Source organism: Carex rostrata, chromosome 10, assembly GCF_964058835.1.
Source record: "Carex rostrata chromosome 10, lpCarRost1.2, whole genome shotgun sequence".
NCBI lineage: Eukaryota > Viridiplantae > Streptophyta > Magnoliopsida > Poales > Cyperaceae > Carex > Carex rostrata.
In genome coordinates, this window is record NC_135927.1 from 4456559 (window position 1) to 4462946 (window position 6388).

The window sequence follows — 6388 nt, forward strand, 5'->3', positions numbered from 1 at the left end:
TTTGCCTATTTTGTTTCTTTTTTTATATTGATATTTATAAATTTTACGTTAATTCATCTTTCAATCTGTAACAGGTTTCATTTCGAAACCTCAAAACATTTTGCCTTGAGCAATAAATAAAACAAGTAGAGTGAGGTTATGTACAATGCATAGCGCATATTTGCCCACACTATGGACTCAAATTTTCATTTTGAAAATTCTAATGATCGATCTAAATGGTTCAACATGATATCCATATGAATATACTTGTAAACTATATTTACATTTCATAGAAATTTTTTAATATTTTTTTAGATGGGTAGAAAATCAATAGATCGGAAAATTCTGGACCATACAAAAATAGTGATATTCTACCCATCTAAAAAAATAGTAAAAAAATTCTAACAAATGTAAAATTTGGTTTACAAGTACATATTTAAGTCATTAGGCAAAAATTAAAAATTAATTAAATAATCCGGATGAAATATAAAATGAATAATGTGTTTCTATCTTGTGCAAAAGGAAGTATACTTGATGTTTCCAATAATAATTTGCTTACCGAAGAAAATGGGCCATCTGATACAACCATATACGTTGGTTGTTTGGTGTACCATCTGATACAATCATATGCACCAAACCACAATTTCAAGTTGTAATTGTCAACAATTCCTTTAAAATACAAGATAAACATAAGATAGCTAGGCAAATGTAAAAATTAATAAGAAAAAAAAAATTCTCAATTAACAATCTTCAGAATTTATCGCATTGAGCAGGCACCAAAGACATCTTCTCGTTCTCTAGATCATACAAAATGTGTATGTTTTGCTGTTGGAAATTACCGATTATGGAAAGCGTATAACTTGAACTAAGCATCACCAAACATAACTCTCTTGCACTTCGATCTTCATATATGTAGTTCTCTCGTGGCAATTCCAAATCAACATTTTCAAAATGAAACACAAACTTAGGTACCTCAACATTTTCCGAATGTTTTTCCGGTAGAGTGAAGCAAAGGTCCAAGAATGTGATGCTTTCGTTTGCTATCGGAAGTTTCACTTGATGTATAAATGCCTTCCTAACAAGCTTGTAAGCCTCATCATTTAGCATAGTGATTGCAGTGCCTGAGTCGATTATCACACCGCCTGTTCCATTGTCTTGCAGTGCAAATGCGGAATGCGGTATACGTAAAAGACTCTTTCCAACAGTAATGCCTTTAAGAGAGAGGTAATAAAAAGATTTCTTTGTAGGGTTTTGTATAAGAGGAGTTGATTTAACACTATTATTGTAAAATTTAGTTGGTGGGCCGAGCAAAAGAGGGCTACTGTTTGACCTGAACAAAGAGGTGAAGCAGTATGAGAAGGCCCCGAGACCAAGCTGAGAGATCAAAGAGACTGGCCCGCGGCCTAGACCTAAAGTTCCGGATTGATTCGACACGAAATTACCATAATTTAGAAATCCACAACCGAATCCTATGTTGGGAACAGTAACATTGTTCATAGACCCAAAAGTGAAGGTCTCAGTTGAAACAGAACCAAGAGTTGCCGAACCGTCACCATAGGCATAATAATAAAAGCACTGCTGGTGACAAGCTGCAATGGGGAGGGCAGTACAGAGGCTAGAAAGGCATGGGAGGTAAGCAAAGGTGGAGGAGTTTGCCGGGTTGTACAAAGGAAGCCCTCGATCGAAACACTGGATGCATGGTAGGCACTGGGTCCATATAAGGTCACTACCGGTATCAAGTGTAAGTATCACAGGCTGAGGTGGTGTGCCTATTGAAAACCTCACATGGTACTCGCTATTGTAGGGTTCATCACCATTGCCAGGATGAACAGGTACGGAAATCAGATTTCTTGGGTTTACGGGTTTGGGTAAGAGAGATGTGGCCCTTGCATTGGTACGAAATGTCATGCGTTGGAGGAGTTGAATTTTTGTGAATCCTTTGCCGGAGTCGGCATGCGTTAGATTGAGGTGTATATAGCTGTGTTTTGAGATTACGAGAGGAACAAATGAGATGAAGATATGAACTATGAATTTGAGAATGGAAAATGTTTTCATGTTTTTTGCTTGTGTAAGATGATAATGAGAGAGAGAGAGAGAGAGATTACATATATATGGTTTGAATCCTGAGGCTTTATATATAGATGGAACAGTGGTATAATTAAATTAACTTTTTATAAAGGGGTGTTTAATTTTCTGTGTTGAGATTGGTTTCTAATTGAAGAATTATTTATATGATTTAATGTGGGATAAGAATTGGTCGTTAAACGGTGCCGGGAAGTGGCCGTTTCAATTAATTTAATGTGGGATAAGATTGTATTAAATTAACCTTGGACCTGGTCGCCTGACAAAGATATATCATAAAGAAGGAATCTTCTGTTGCCGCACAACAAGGCAATTAATTTTCAGAAAAAGAATATTAAAGGGAGTTGCTTATATTGATTTTCTAATAGAAAATAATTATTTGTAATGTTTTTAATACAAATATTGTCAAAGAATTTAAAAATATATATAAATATTAAATGTAGAAAAGAATGTTACAGAAATAGGCACATATTTGATAATTAAGGAGAACGGATATATAAATTCAGATGGCGGTCATAATTAATATACCCAATGCCCCAAGGATGAATACAATCTTTTGCATAGGTAGTGGTAGATTGATTGATGCCAATAAAAGTCTAATTTGGCTTTCACGAAAGTTCAGCTTGATATTGAAGTGTATGACTATGGCTGGCTTGATCTATGTCATATACTCAGGGGCGGATCTTAAGGTAATGCATGGGGCTCTTAGCTAGCCACGTCTATGATTTTAAAAATTTCATCATGTGTGTAGAAATTTAATTGAATTTTTTTTTTTTTTACTTTTTAAATAGTTCAGTCCGACTGGCCTCCTCATAAAGCATCAAATATGTATTTGTACGTAGCTTGGTAGTTAGAACTTCATTTTGTGGTTGCAGAGATTTGAGTTCAAATTCGAGTGACCACATATTATTCATTTACACACATTGTGGATTTTACGTTTTAGTTCTCTCAATCTAAATTTACTTTTTTTTAGCAAGAATATATAGGAGTCATGCCCTTATTTTATATTAACTGTAATTGATTATATTGTTTGTCTAAAGTTGTAACATCCCGTTTTTTTATAATAGAAAATTTTATTTGACATAAAGTGAAAAAAACGTAATTGAGGAAATTCATCTTGAATTTGTGCATGTTATTCTCAACAATTAGTAAGAATTTTTTTTTATTGAAAATAACATAAGTGATAATAATTTTGTTCCCTTTAATCTTGAAATATTTCTAAGCTGATTTAAAAACTTGTAATTAATATTTTCGCATAATTAAAGCCAAGTTTTATATTTTTATGTGATTGAGGGGTTAAGTGCAAAATAACCTAAAACAATTATCCATATCTGTTACAAATTTCTTATTTAGATACATCGTTTAATCTTCTTTGGATTATTATATTTGTTGGTCAAACCCAAATTTCTCTATATTTGAAAAATAACAATAGTATATTTATGCTATCTTACTAGTTTAGATTAACTAATTAATAAAGTAAATGAAATAATGATTGAAACTTTCATGTGGGGACACATGTCAAACCTCCTTTAACTTCGCCGTACATAGCTGTCCCACTAAGTTTCCACTAATTCTCTCTCTATCCTCATTAACATTTCCTTTCCTTGAATTGAACGACTCTTCCCATTATTTGTCTACTAACACAAAGAGAATATATATGGCGACGGAAAACTGAGAAAGAAAAGAAGAGTATGGGGTGCGTGCTTGAGATTTCTTGACACTTGATTTTGACTCATCACTAGTGGAAAATATGGAATCAGGATCGGTTATATACACATATCAGTAACGGAATCCAACCGATCCTGATGAAGGCGATACTGATACTATCAGGATCGGTTTTATATTTTTTAAAGAACCGTTCCAAATAGAAACTAATAGGATCGGTTTTTTCATAAAACCGATCTTAATAGTAGTTATCTAGATCAGTTTTTGAATAAAAACCGATCCAGATAGGAACTATTAAGATCAGTTTTTATATAAAAACCGTTCTTGATAATATTTTCGAATATTTTTTTTTATTAAAAATTTCATATCTATATCAGTTTTTGAATAAAAACCGATCCAGAAAGGAACTATTAAGATCAGTTTTTATATAAAAACCGTTCTTGATAATATTTTCGAATATTTTCTTTTATTAAAAATTTCATATCTAGATCAGTTTTTGAATAAAAACCGATCCAGATAGGAACTATTAAGATCAGTTTTTATATAAAAACCGTTCTTGATAATATTTTCGAATATTTTTTTTTATTAAAAATTTCATATCTAGATCAGTTTTTAAATAAAAACCGATCCAGATACGAACTATCAAGATCAGTTTTTATATAAAACCGATCCTGATACTTTTTTTTGTTGGAATGAGGATCTGAAATCTGGATCGGTTTTTAAAAAAATAACCGATCATAATAGTAGTAATCTGGATCGGTTGTTTAAAATAACCGATCCTGATGTTTTATTGAAGCTAAAAAAAATATTTTTATTTATTTAACCAGCTTCCATATATATTTTGCTGGCCAGCATCCTAAATATTTTTTTTTTTGCACAGTAAGAAACAATAATCAAATATCATATACACATCATAAATTAAATATCATACACATCTTAAATTATTACAAAAAATTCATGTTCATACAAAGTTTTGTGAAGCATTACATATTATAACAAGAAATTTAAATCCAAAAAAAATTAATTAACAAACATACAAGTGACTAATTGAGCTATTTCTTCAATTAACACACATTTATGCAATTAATGTAAAGCACAACAATAAAAAAATCAATAATTACCTCTTTTGCAATCACATCACTTGAGATTAAAAAAGATCCTAAAAATAAAAACATATGTAACAATTAGATGGAAAAACATTTTACAATAAAAAATACAAAAAAATGTGTTTTTAAAGCATAATAATGAGAAAATTATATAAAGTTAATACCGTAATAGTTGATCGGCCGAGCCGGAGGTGCGAGAGGCTCGGCTTTGAGAGGAAGAGACGGAGAGAAAGAGAGAGAGAGACACGGAGGAGAGGGAGAGACGGAGACAGAGAGAGAGACACAAAGAGTACAGAGGGAGAGACGGAGACAGTGAGAGAGACGCTAAGTTGAAAATGAGAGGCGCGGAATGAAAATAAGAAGAACCCTAAGCAGGTTATATAGGGAGTTATCATTAGGATCGGTTGTTTATAAAAAACCGATCCTAATAGTATCAGGATCGGTTTTTTATAAAAAACCGATCCTAATACTAATTTTTTTTGGCGGGACTAACTTTGAAAAAAATAGTATCAGGATCGGTTTTTTATATAAAAACCGATCTTGATAAATTTTTTTTTCAAAATGGGTTCTGCAAAAAAAAAAAAAAATAAGGATCGGTTTTTTATAAAAAACCGATCCAGATACTATCAGGATCGGTTTTTTATAAAAAACCGATCTAGATACTATCAGGAACGGTTTTATTGCTAAAAACCGTTCTTGATAATTTTTTTTTTTTTTTTTTTTTTTTTTTTTTTTTTTGCTGCAGAACCAACTTTGAAAAAAAATAGTATCAAGATCGGTTCTTTATAAAAAACCGATCCTGATACTATATATAAGAAAGATCACTGCGGTAAACCCAACTCATATTGATGGTCTATCAACCATCAAACGGCTACCATTTATTTTCTTTTCTGTTGATAATGCATGTACACAGATAAATATTAAGAAAAATGTGAAAAATATCAAATTTATTTATTTGTGTTTGTATGGCCAAATCAACTCTACTATGATCAATTTTGTACAATTTTATTATTATTAATGGCATCAAATTGTTAAATGGAATGCAGACCGTTCATTTCTGCATGATCATCCAACGGTGGGTCTGTAATTAAATGACATGTAATAATTTTTAAAATGATCAAGATATAACATGGAACATTAATAACGTAAAAGTGCCGAAGGCCCGACAACTGTAAGTTTTGATCCAACGTAAATTATTTACGGCCGTGCGATGTTGCTATATTGTTTTGCTTTGATGAACTAGTACACGAATCCCGAATTGTATCAAATTTTATAATGGTGAAATTAATATGACATTCTTTCATTTTAACGGTTCCGATCGACCAAATGCTAATATTCGTATTCGTTCCTTCACAACCCCACACAACAAGGGTTCAAGTCCTATGTATATTATTATATGGCACAAGTCATTGATGCATCATGCATGATTGTATAAAAAAATTCAATAGTCAAAATGACTTCAAAATGAAATATCAATGTCAAATAACTAATTATATTATCACATAAATTTTAATAATGTAAATTACATTAATTTTCATCAAAAAATATTTATAATT

The 6388-nt window shown here is 31.5% G+C and overlaps 1 pseudogene across 1 annotated transcript; it reads right to left on the minus strand.

The window, feature by feature from the left end:
• Nucleotides 1-615: 615 nt before the first annotated feature.
• LOC144560616 (aspartic proteinase nepenthesin-1 pseudogene) lies at nucleotides 616-2079 on the minus strand (annotated as a pseudogene). Its single transcript, XR_013513428.1, has one exon. The product of XR_013513428.1 is annotated as an aspartic proteinase nepenthesin-1 pseudogene (transcript).
• Nucleotides 2080-6388: the final 4309 nt, after the last annotated feature.